The sequence below is a fragment of the Podarcis liolepis genome, assembly GCF_965112155.1.
Source record: "Podarcis liolepis genome assembly, chromosome: 8".
Lineage (NCBI taxonomy): Eukaryota > Metazoa > Chordata > Lepidosauria > Squamata > Lacertidae > Podarcis > Podarcis liolepis.
This window is the reverse complement of record NC_139560.1, coordinates 21,906,588-21,919,068: the sequence shown is the minus strand read 5'-3', so window position 1 is coordinate 21,919,068 and position 12,481 is coordinate 21,906,588. Positions and strand designations below refer to the sequence as shown.

Here is a 12,481-nt window from a genome sequence, read left to right as displayed (position 1 = left end):
TGTGCAAAGCAGGATGCTGGGTTATGAGAAAGCATCCACTACTGAAGGAAAAACTGTACTATGAAAATAGGTTGGGGTTTTTAAGAGCACTTGCATTTTGGTGGTCTGTAATTTGCTGGTTCTCTATACAGTGGAACCTCGGGTTGCGGACGTAATCCGTGATGGAGGCATGTCCACAACCCATAGCGTTCGCATTCTGAAGCACCCAAAATTCGGCTCTTCTGCGCATGCGCAAAGCGAGATTTAGCACTTCTGCACAGGCACGAGCAGCGAAACCTGGAAGTAACCTGTTCCGGTACTTCCGGGTTTCCCGTGGTCCGTAACCTGAAAACACGTAACCTGAAGCGTCTGTAACATGAGGTATGACTACTTCCAGTTTAGGACCCGAATGCCAAACTAAGAAGAACAAAAAAAAAAAAAAAAAAACAAAAAAAAAAAAGAAAAGAAAAGAAAAGAAAAAAGAAAAGCTGTGGTACATCTTAGGAGATTTCTCTTCATGTTGAAAGAAATAGCTATGATGCTGCATGTCCCAGAAAAACCAGTTTTGTACTTCTGACCTCTGACAGTGTGTATGTAGAATCAGAGCATCTCTTTTCACACCCAAATGTACTTCCCTGCTATTCTCTCTTTCTGCCACAAGAGTGTTGAGGAGAATAGCATGGGTTGAGGTCAGATTACTGTGTTAGATGAACAGAACGAGCACCACAGATTCCCTGGTCAGATCCCCCCTAAGTGTGAACAGAAGGGTCAAAGTCTTTTGTGGGTAATTGTTTCTCTTATTGGACTCATAAACATAAGTGTGGCAATACAATGTAAACACATAAGCATAAGGGACAAGCTGTCAGGGGGAAATCCCATTTTTGGACATGGTACATAATATAGTAAAGACATTTAGAAGTTCAACTTTCTGTTGGCTGTGCAGTGAAGGACTTAGAGTTTGAAATTCTATTGGGAATCAACAGACATCTGCATTACAATACACTGTTTCTTGTAGTTTCATGCACCAGGGGACCCGCAGAATCTGGCAGGAAGCTTTGCACTTTTCAGCTGTCTCCACTGTATTTTGGTCATAAAGGCAATCACATACTCTGGTAATTGCATAGGACTAGGAAACAATGTCAGCTTCTGGAAGCAGATGGGTTGAGAATCAAAAGGGGCATGTAATTGGTCCACAACCATTTTGCTCTTTGTTGTGTTTTTCTCATTAATTCTGCCAAGATTATTCCTGCATAGCAACAATTTTTCTTGAACTGTTGAAGGACGGGTGTGTTAATATACTGAACAAGTATGCCCAACATGGAATCATTTAGAAGGAAAACTACAGTCCAACAAGTACATGCAAACAAAGAGTGAGCTAGGAGAATGCCAATTCTTTCTGAAATTATGTAGTGTTTCGACTGATTTCAATTATGTATCCCATGTTTTTACACATAATAATATTTTCTCTAGTGAAATTTCCTGCAGTGCTGTTGGAATCTGCCTTGCCTGCCTTTTTCTTCTCTGGGTGTACTAGAGCAGATGGAATAATCTAACTACAATGATTGAAACAATGTATTTATTGATATTTTCAGTGCAACCATTACAAATTTTATGTTCCTGTTAATTTCAAATAATACATAATTTACCAGATGCAGTGGTCAGCCAATAAATAGGATTATGGTGCATGTTATGTCTAATATTTATCATATAGGAGCTACTAAGTATCCCTCTGTTTGATAAGCTAGTTTTCAGCTGAACATGGGGTATATGTACTTAAAATGTTGACTGTATGTTTCAGCATTGGAGGAACTTAGGGTGCAATCCTATGGCAAGAACCGCAATAAGTGCAGCAGATCTCAGGTTCATCCAGCTAATTCCTGGCTAAGCCAGGGTTACGTTCCCAACACTGGCTCAGCCAAAGATACACCAATGTAACTTGTTCCTCATGGCTCAGCTGGGGCTCAGCTGGCTAAGCCAAACCTGACTGGGCCAAGGCCAGTGTAAGTCCTCCCCCCTAGAGGGGCATCCTGGGGGCAGGATCAAATAGAAGCAGACTTGGACTGGATCATAAGCCAGTTCAGCTCAGTCATGTGACCTGACAACCTAGTGTAGAACACTATTTTAAAGGATTGTTGTCTCCCCCCCCCCCTTACTGGTTTAGGCAGAACAGCAGAACTGTTGCTGAATGGGGTTTGGATCTGATTTAACTTTATGTTGGCCTAGCAGTTCAAAAGCACGTCAAAATGCAAGTAGATAACTAGGTACCTCTCCGGTGGGAAGGTAAATGGTGTTTCTGTGCGCTGCTCTGGTTTCGCCAGAACCGGCTTAGTCACGCTGGCCACATGACCCGGAAAAACTGTCTGCGGACAAACGTTGGCTCCCTCGGCCAATCAAGCGAGATGAGCGCTGCAACCCCAGAGTCGTTCATGACTGGACTTAATTGTCAGGGCTCCTTTACCTTTACCTTTTAATTTATGCTGTCTTGGATTATGCCAGCTTCTTGTGCATAGGATTGCTCCATGTGCTTAGGTTTGGCAGTCTACACTTCAGTGTCTAATGCTAATGTTTTAGAATGTGCGTTTTCTTTTTCTTAATTTTTTTCCTGTGAACTGCTTTGGCATTCTCTGAATGAAAGGCAGCATACCGATGATCTGACAGTCTCAAAATGCTTCCATTTTAGGTAACTGCCATGTGATTACTATTTCAGCTTCTTTGTGCCTGAATTTTAATGGAAAACTGGGTCTGGTGCTATGTGTTTGCATTTTCTGACAATGTACCATTAGAGCTCTTGTACCTTCCAGCTCCTATTTACTCCTTTTCCACTTCCTTTCTCCACCCAAACTTCTATGTGTCATTTCCCGTACCCTTGTACCCATTTTGCCCTGGCCCTTTTTATCCTTTCCATGTCCCACTTCTTCCTTCCTTGCTTGTAGTCCCTTCTTACATCTTTACATCCTGTGCGAAGGGTCATAGCTCAGTGGTATAGCACCTGCTTTGCATGCAGATGGAATCAGGTTTGAACGCTGGCACCTCTAGGTAGCGCTGGAAGAGAAACCTGTCTGAAACCCCAGAGAGTCTCTGCCAATGTAGACAGTACTGAGCTAGATGGACCTGACTCAGTGTAAGGCCACTTCCTATGCTCCTATTCACATTCCATTTTATTCCTTCTCTATATTCCAGTGTTATTCCCATTCCACTTAAATTACTAACCTTTTCTCAAATGTTCCAGCAGCTTTCTCATCTTCTTTCCTACTTGCTTCACCCCTTTTCTCAGCAAGTTACCGATATATCTTCCTACTTCTCCACCCCTAGTTCAGTGGTTTTCAAACATTTCCCCCTACAGACCAGTTGAAAATTGCTAAGACCACTTATTGGCTTTTCTGCCTGTTGTGGCAATTGCAGTGCCTTGTGCTAGTAGCTGTATGATTTCTAACTGCATTCTCTCTTTTTTTTTACTATTTTTATTTCTTATATTTATTGTATCACATATTACAATATTAAATAATAAAAGACAATATTACAAATAAAAGAAACAATAAAAATCCAATTAAAAATCAATGCACTAAACCTGCTGCTCACAGCCACTGTTCCTATTTTTCTTCATTTCGTGGGCCAGCTGAATGAAGCTTATGGATCATGGGTGGTCCATGGACCACAGTTGGGAACTTCTGCCCTAGCTCCTGTCTCACACACTTTCCATCCTGCCCTTGAGCATGCTTTTACATTTCCCGCTAGTAGGCAAACCCTGATTTCCAGAAACTAATGCCAAAATCAGCTAGAGAGGGAGGCAAAGGTAGATTTTCTTCTAAGATTTTCTTCAAAGAAACAAAGCTTTCTCCATTCTCTGCTTCTTCTGTAGTCATCCAGTACAGTGGTACCTCGGGTTACATACGCTTCAGGTTACATACGCTTCAGGTTACAGACTCCGCTAACCCAGAAATAGTGCTTCAGGTTAAGAACTTTGCTTCAGGATAAGAACAGAAATCGGGCTCCAGCGGTGCAGCGGCAGCAGGAGGCCCCATTAGCTAAAGAGGTGCTTCAGGTTAAGAACAGTTTCAGGTTAAGAACGGACCTCCGGAACAAATTAAGTACTTAACCTGAGGTACCCACTGTACAGGCAATACTCTGTAGGGGCAGTGTGATGCAGTGGTTTAGGGTGCTGAACTTGGAAGAGAAAGACATGGGTTTCAGCTCTTTGGGTTAGTAAACAAATATGGCCTTGCCATTCTCTCATAGCCTAGTTTTTCCTTACAGATCGGTCATGAAAATGATGAATAAAAATATTAGGCCATGTAATATGGAACTTCTGTTCAATATGACACTATCTGGATCCTTTGCTGGCTGAGCTTAACGCTTGCTTGAGGCACACCAGAGTTTCAGACAGCGATTGCTCAAATATGTGTATCCAACCTGAGTGCTGATTTTTTTTTTTTTAAGCCTATTCCAATTTTCTTTGAGTGCAATTATAACCTTTTGGGGGCAATGAGAGCTTGGTTTCAGTTCCTCCCACACAACAGGTGATTAGAGATGTTGGAGTTCGTAGAACCAGTCATCTGTTTAATGGCATGCCAAAGAATCAAATCCTGTAGAGCCAGGGTATCCAGAGTGGTGCCCTCCAGATGTTGTTGGAGTGCAATTCTCATCACCCTGATCATTGGCTGGGGCTGATGGGAGCTGTAAGTCCAACATCTGGAGGGCACCATGCTGCTTACCCCTGCAGATGAGTGACTGTGTTCAGATTGAAGTGTAAATGTAAATTGTTCAAAACATTTTTTGAATATGTTTGAATTTTAAAAGGGGAATGTTTACCCTGCTTTCTGTTTCAGATACAAACTACAATAAAGAACTACCTGGCAAAATGTACCACGCTCCTTTCAAGCATCTAAACCTAGTACTTAAAGAAAGGCTTTGCTATTATTTCTCCAGAGTCTAGATGTATCATATCACTTATCTAAAGAGAGAGCTGATATATATTATAAAGAAAAATGCTGACCTAGTTAGTAAAGCTGAAACCATTCATTAATTAGAAGTCATAATTGCAATTACATGGCAAAATTAATTTATCATGAAAATAATCCTATCAGTTTTCCTTTCTGGAAAAGTGAAGTGATTTTTTTTTTTTTTTTAGCAAGACAGATAGCTCAAGGCTGATATTCTTGTGATGCTGCATTAAGGCTGAATGAAACAGCAAACATCATTTTCAGGGTTTGGGGCTTCTAGCACTAACAGTTTGTCTATTGTATAAGTTCCATCTCTAAATATATACAGGTCAAATAAAATATGCAGGTATGAATATGTGAATGGAAGGCGATGCCGATATATTGGGGGAAAGTAATGGAGATAACATGAGCAATTCATTTATAGTATAATGCATATAATATAGCAAATATGCTACAGCATATGAGGTGCAAAATGCTTTTTCCACCCTCAGGCTATTTAGGCTTCCTTGATATTCAAATTCTAATGTACAGTAAATGGAATTTAAGGAGGTCCACCTTGCTGGACCTCAGGCAGACTTGGAAAAGCAGCTTCTTACGGATATTATTTTATATACTGTATATATTTTCAGAGGCGTTATAGCCATGAAATACAGCCCTTTGATGACATCATAGCTGTGAAATACGACTTTATTTTGTTCATTGGTGGTCAGAATTTTGCCTTATAAGCATTACTGTCACTAAAGCATATGATACTGAATGAACTACCAAGATAAATGTAATATCTTAATATGTTTGACCAATTTTTTATTGTGTGATGGAATAACAACAACAATAACAACAATAGATTAAAAACAATTTGTACCTTGCAGCTAGGAATCTGAAATATTTGGTGTTGTCCCAATCAAAACCCCTTAAGTTTGGTGTTTGTGTTTTCAAAAATATAATACTATACACATAAATAATCCTAAATATACCAATTAATTAATTAATTTTCTGTACCATCCATCTGAAGATCACAGGGCAGTTTACATTATAAAAACAAAAAAATACACACCATAATAACTGCTTTTGCTTCAGCAGTTTCACTATTTATTTATTATATTTGTCCCTTAAGAGAGCTTAGGGCAGGAAACAATAAAGGTACATTGTTAAAAACGGAGTTATGATAGCAGACAAGTCAGCATTAAATTATACGAATACAAGTATATATAGAAGTGATGTCACTCTTATTATGCTCTTGATTTTCTTCAATGTTACAATAAACTGAAATTGAAGCTCCTTATGCAGGCTTGTATTCTCCACTACCAATGTGGATCATTACCTTTTTAATGTGCAGATACATGCAGTAGTCAGCCTTCCTTGCTGTTTAGGATATACTTAAGAATCTCCTGTAGTTAATTGTGGTGCCTATTTCACCAGCTCATTCATAATTTTGGCATATTACAGTGACTCTGTTACGTTACTTACCCTACTTGTCTGCCTTTAAAAATGTTTGTGATAGATTAAGGATTGCAACAAGGGTTTTCAAGACTTTTGTTCAGCCCTCAATATCTGTTTGTATTTCTCACATTTTGAAATTCTTTAATTGAGTTTGTGTGTATGTGCTAAGAAGTGGTGGTCATTTCTAGTCAGTTGTCTGAATTTTCTATGCAGAACAGTGCAGCTCTCCATATGGTGTTGCAGTATACGTTAGTGTAAATATATGCACGGATGGCATAAGAGTTCAATCATGGCATGTTAACATACGGAATATTCTGCTTAATAAGAACACAAATGCCAAAATGAATTTTATTATATTAAATGGAAGGTGGTTTGGAGCAAACTGCCGAATGTACTGGTGTTATATTGCTATTTCATCAAAAGGTAGCAAATGCACAAGACCTTTTTGCAGTTTTCAATTTGAAAGAAAATGATTTCATTAAAAAAAAGGAGCCATCAGTCTGGGTGTTGGAGAATGCTGGAGCCTGATGAAACCAGCTGAAGAGACAAACTGAGTGTACAGATGCAGATTAGGCTTCAGAAGATGAGGGTGTAAAAGGGATTTAATGGTAGGATGGATTATAGAAATCCTTGTAACAATGTTAAATAATTATAGTTCCAGCCGAGATCAAAGCAGTGCTGATTGAACCCCCTCTAGCTGTTAACACAGAGTATCTTGAAGAGAAGGAGAAAAAACCCTCAGAGATTGGTCAGCCTATACTGACAGTGTCCTCTGATCTATAGAAGTTCCAGCTGCATTGAAGGTACAAGTTGTGGGGGAGGGAAAGATGGAAAGAAGAACTTGTCGGTATGACTAGTATTTATTATATGCGGCTTTCTTGGGAGGATATTAAAATTAGCTTCGGTGGCTACTTGCATACTTGATTGTGGTTGCTATAAATTTAACTTTCTATGCATAGGGCAAGGGATGATAGGGGCATTAAATTGTTAAGCAGAACCTTGTTCTTCCACACATGCCCATATAAATAAGCTCCCTGCTCCATTGCATGATTTGAGCTGTAGCACATGTGTATGTCTTAATGCCAGTAGTAAAAGTAACTGTGTGTAAAGTAAGCTGTGGCAGTGTGTGTGGTTTGGGAGCTGCACGGTCAGGGAAAAAACAATGCTGTCCAGGGCTGTAAAGACTGTGGAGAGAATAATTGGGTGCACTCTTCCCACCTTGGATCAAATCTATGCTTCCAGGTACCATAAGAAAGCTGCAGAGATAGCGCAGGATCGTGCGCACCCCGGAAATGATCTCTTTCTGTTTCTGCCTTCTGGAAGAAGGTACAGGATTATAAAGACTAGGACTAGCCGCATGAGAAACAGTTTCTACCCAAATGCGATTTTGGTTTTAAACGCAGTGTAAGGAGTCTTTTGGGGACGTGGGTGGCACTGTAGGTTAAACCACAGAGCCTAGGACTTGCCGATCAGGAGGTCAGCGGGTTGAATCCCCGTCCTGTTGCCAGGTCCCTGCTCTTGTCAACCTAGCAGTTCGAAAGCACGTCAAAGTGCAAGTAGATAAATAGGTACCGCTCCGGCGGGAAGATAAACGGCGTTTCCGTGCGCTGCTCTGGTCCGCCAGAAGTGGCTTAGTCATGCTGGCCACATGACCCGGAAAAACTGTCTGTGGACAAACGCCAACTCCCTCGGCCAATAAAGCGAGATGAGTGCCGCAACCCCAGAGTCGGTCACGACTGGACCTATTGGTCAGGGGTCCCTTTACCTTTAAGGAGTCTTTATGGGAGTATATTGTATTTAAAAACGGGGTATCAGAGTTTTTAGGGGGCTAACCAGGTTGGGATAGCTGGGATAGCAGGCTTGTTGGGTTTTGAATGTTTTATGTAGATTTTTCAATTTCGTTGTTCTGTATGGGACAATGACAATAAAGATTATTGTATCGTATCAAAGATTATATATATATTCCTGCTTTCTTGAAGAATCCTGATAATTTCTTCATGGAACCCATTTTGGGATTGTTTCAAATCAGACTGATGAAAAATGTTGACCCCATTTTAATTTGGTTACTATGGATTAAAATTATCTGTTTTGTTTTCTATGGCAGCAGTTGTCCATGAGCTCTCTAGCAATCAGGATTTTTTAAAGTTGCTTATCAGAACCCCATTAGCTATCAGGAATGATGTGAACTTCAGATGATTGGTTTTAAAAATGACTGATATTCATCTCACTGGGACTGGACAATAAATTCAGGAACCTGCCCTACTGATAGGTAAAACTAAAGTTAAATTGAAACCCTAGAAGTGCTATGGTTTTTGGAATTTGAGACTTGACATAAAAACTCCACTACAGCACTTCTTCCAAACCTTGTGCCCTATGTTTTTAACAGCATCTCTCATCATCCCTGGCCTTGGCCATCCTGGGTAGGAGTCGTAGTCCAAGGCATCTGGATGGTACCAGAGTGAAACTAAAAATTTTTGTTTTTGTTTTTTGGTAAACACTTTTGGCAGCTCTTAAACTTTCCTCCTCTTGGTAATTCTTAATCAAAACCACCTGTTTATTTACATTCCTCTCAGCTAGCCAAATCTGGTAATCTGTATAATTATCCCATTCAGTGTGTGCCTTCATGATTGGTTGAGATCACCCATATAATTAAACCAGAAAGAAGAAAGGAGGAGCTTAGCAGCAAACATGATTGAAGAAGGGAACATTTCTGCCTCAACGCTGCAGCTCTACAGGTGTGCAAACACACCTTCAAAACCAGCAGCCTTCATGTGCAGATTTTGGGAGCATGGAGAGGACATGGAAGTCCCATTCTGCCAGTAGATCCCCACCAGCACTGCATTGGATACAGCCATTAGCTTCTGCTTGAAATGTGAAACAGGCTGCTTCTCCCCATTTTGCATTTCCACTTGCCATTTTCTTGATTTTGGGGTGGTAAGGTGACTTTGGCCATTTCAGGTGCAACTTATCAGATCTTTTCAAAGATCGGTTGGACCAGCAGCCAAATTGTTAAGATTTCCAAGAATGGCATATGAATTTTAGACCTTTTGAAAGTTCAGAGTCAGGAGCAGGTCAGCAAAAAACACACACCCAATGTCACTCTTTATAAGTGCAGACTTACCATTTCTTCCCAGTAGGTCTTGCACCAATGAGGCAGATGTGAAGAATGAAGGTCCCCCCTACTTTCCACCATTCTCCGTCTTATCTCTCTTTGCTTTACCCTCTTCATTCCTCTCTGTGTTCTGGGAGACCAGAGGGAAGGGGAGCTGGTCACAGCAGGTGGGGAGTCTCCCTGGCTTCTTCAGCAGCCTGCCCCCACTCCTCCTCACTTCTGCCTCATCAAAGTGTAATTACAGGTTGTAACATGGAGTAGTGATTTCTTTACCATTGATGAGCAATGACTGGAAATTTATTGAATTTCTGTCTGCTAGGTAGCTGTCAAGCCCTGACGAAAAGGGCAGGAACCATACAATGAGCACTTCTTTGAATCCTAGGAAATCCACTAATAATAATAATAATAATAATAATAATAATAATAATAATGGTATTTGGCTTACTTGGCTGAAATCCTGGGAGGACCTCTGACAGTTAGTGTGGAACATTACTAAGCTAGATGGACCAACTGGTCTGAATTGGCATAAGCCATTTTCCTCTATTCATAAAAGAAAGGGCTTAGCTCTGAAGTAGGGCATTTGCCTTGCATGAAGAATATCTCAGGTTCACTCTCTGCTATCTCCTGTAGGGCTGGGGAAAATGCATGCCTGAAACCCAGGTGAGCCATTGCTAGTCAGTGTGTACAATATTGAGCTGGATGAACCAATAAGGCAATTTCCCAATGTTCCTATGAGTTTCGTTTTGAAAATATGATGGCAGTAAAATATAAAAATGCTAAATGTGGTGCAAGAAGGAGATGAGTGAATTACAAAAATCTGAATTCAGTATAGTTTAAACAAAAACAAACAAATACTCATGGACCAATCACAATATTAATATCACATCCAATTTGACCTTAAATCACTTTACAGTCATATTTCTTAATATTTATTATATTTTGTTTTCAAGTTCAGTTATTCCTTCAGGATCTGAACCCATGGGATAACTTTACTACAAGTGCAAGTGCCTCTGTTAATAATCCAGCAGTCTGTTTCAGCTCTGTTGAAAATAAAAGAATGCACATATACACAAATAAAATGTGAATTGAATACAGTGTTCCTGATTTATCTGAAAACATTGGCTAAAAGTACTTCATTTATTTTACTGGTGCAATAAAGTAACTTTACAGTTAGTAACATATAACTTACAGGAGTGACAAATTTGGTGCTTAAAAATATTTAGGTTAAAAAAACGCTGTCACTTCTAGTAAGTCATTTTTAGAGTGTAATCACTTTAATTCTCTACCTCTAATTTTATCACCATGAGACAAGCTCTCAGATGAGAGTCCCTTAACCTCCTGTGAAAAATTTCACTGCAGTTTCTTGTTGTAATTTTTAAGTAGGATGGCAGCATACTAGCTCAATTTATGTGCTGCTATACTTGCTCTAGGACTTAGGAAATACTTTAGAACAGTTTTTCTAATATTTAGTAGCATGGCTATAATACATCTGTTAAAGTTGGCATTTTTAACATGAACATTGGATATTATGTAAATATCTTTTGTAAGCTAAAAGCGAGTTGAGGGTTCTTTTGTAGAAATTTATATTATGGGCTAGGGTGAAAAGTACCAACTCAGGGCTGCAGACACCACCAAAATAGTTGCTAATTCAGTGTGAGTATTGAGAGTGTTACCATCACTGGCTTCCATCATGACATTATTAGACTGAAAGAGGTTTTGGTTTAAAAATAATGATGCTGATCGACAGACAAGTCACCAGTTATGCAGTCAACAATGTGTGAAAAACAGCAAAGGATCCGAGTGAAGGGTGGGCTGGGGGACCACCAGTTCCACACTAGCACCTTTTATACATAAACATCCAGTGCAGTCCTGCTTTTGTACCATTTCATTTTGTTCATTAGGGCATTTTAGGAAAGGCTGCTGCCGGGTTATTCGCTCCCTCCCTCTTGTTCCTACACACCCATGAAATTGATCTGGGGGGAGAGAAGAGAAGTGATGCTTCTGGGTGGCAAGCTGAGATACTTTCCCTGATGGAATGATTGCCTTAGTGCAACACTGAATTCCTCCCAGAAACATGGTAGAACGGAGAAAATCAGTGTGATATGGTTACCTATGGATGCAAACTTTATAGGATGCAGTCATACCTCATGTTATGTCCACTTCGTGTTATGTTCTTTGAGGTTACATCCTGCGGCGACCCGGAAGTACTGGAAAGGGTTACTTCCAGGTTTCGCTGCTTGCACATGCACAGACGCACAAAATGACATCACGTGAGCCGCAACCCGTGTGTGCGCAGACGCACCACTGCGGGTTGTGTTCCTTTCATGTTGCGAATGGTCCTCCGGAACGGATCCCATTCACAACCAGAGGTACCACTGTAAAAGGGAAGGTCTGCTGTGGCCAGTGTTGCTCTGTACATCAGAAAGGATATAGAAATCTCAAAAGGCGCAGCCTCTTCCACAAAATAGCAATACCAGACCCCAAAGGTAATGTACCACTGGGGACAAATACATGTTAAGGTTATACTGTAGTACAAAATGTAAGTTCAATAATGTGTGTGTGTGTGTGTGTGTGTGTGTGTGTGTGTGTGTGTAGTCCCTACAAAGCAAAGGGCCAGATAATTCGGCTTCCTATAAATGGGTACAACCTAATATTAGGATTTACAAGTTTAATTAGGCTTTATTTAAGAAACATTTGTAACATAATCATTTATTACTATGGGAATCATGCACTGTCAACTCCTGACAATGTGAACATCCTGAGGGATGTGTGAATTAGCTGTCTTTGCAGCTTTTATATCCCCATGGAGATATTTTCTGTTAAAACAAAACCAAGGGACAGATCTTGAGATGAAAGCAATAAATTGGTTTTGATACTGAAGCATTGATAAAGATGGACTTTATAGATCTCAAAAGCTCAAAGGGGAACATGCATAACCAAAACTAGGATTAAACCAGTGGTCTTCAATCTGTTCAGATCTGGGACCTGGTTTTAACTCTCAGTTTTATAA

General features: G+C 40.1%; 1 protein-coding gene across 11 annotated transcripts in view; it reads left to right on the top strand.

Annotated features, from left to right (window-relative positions):
* ZFPM2 (zinc finger protein, FOG family member 2) overlaps positions 1-12,481 on the top strand; it is a 434,450-nt gene that overhangs the window by 177,342 nt on the left and 244,627 nt on the right. The window lies entirely within an intron of this gene.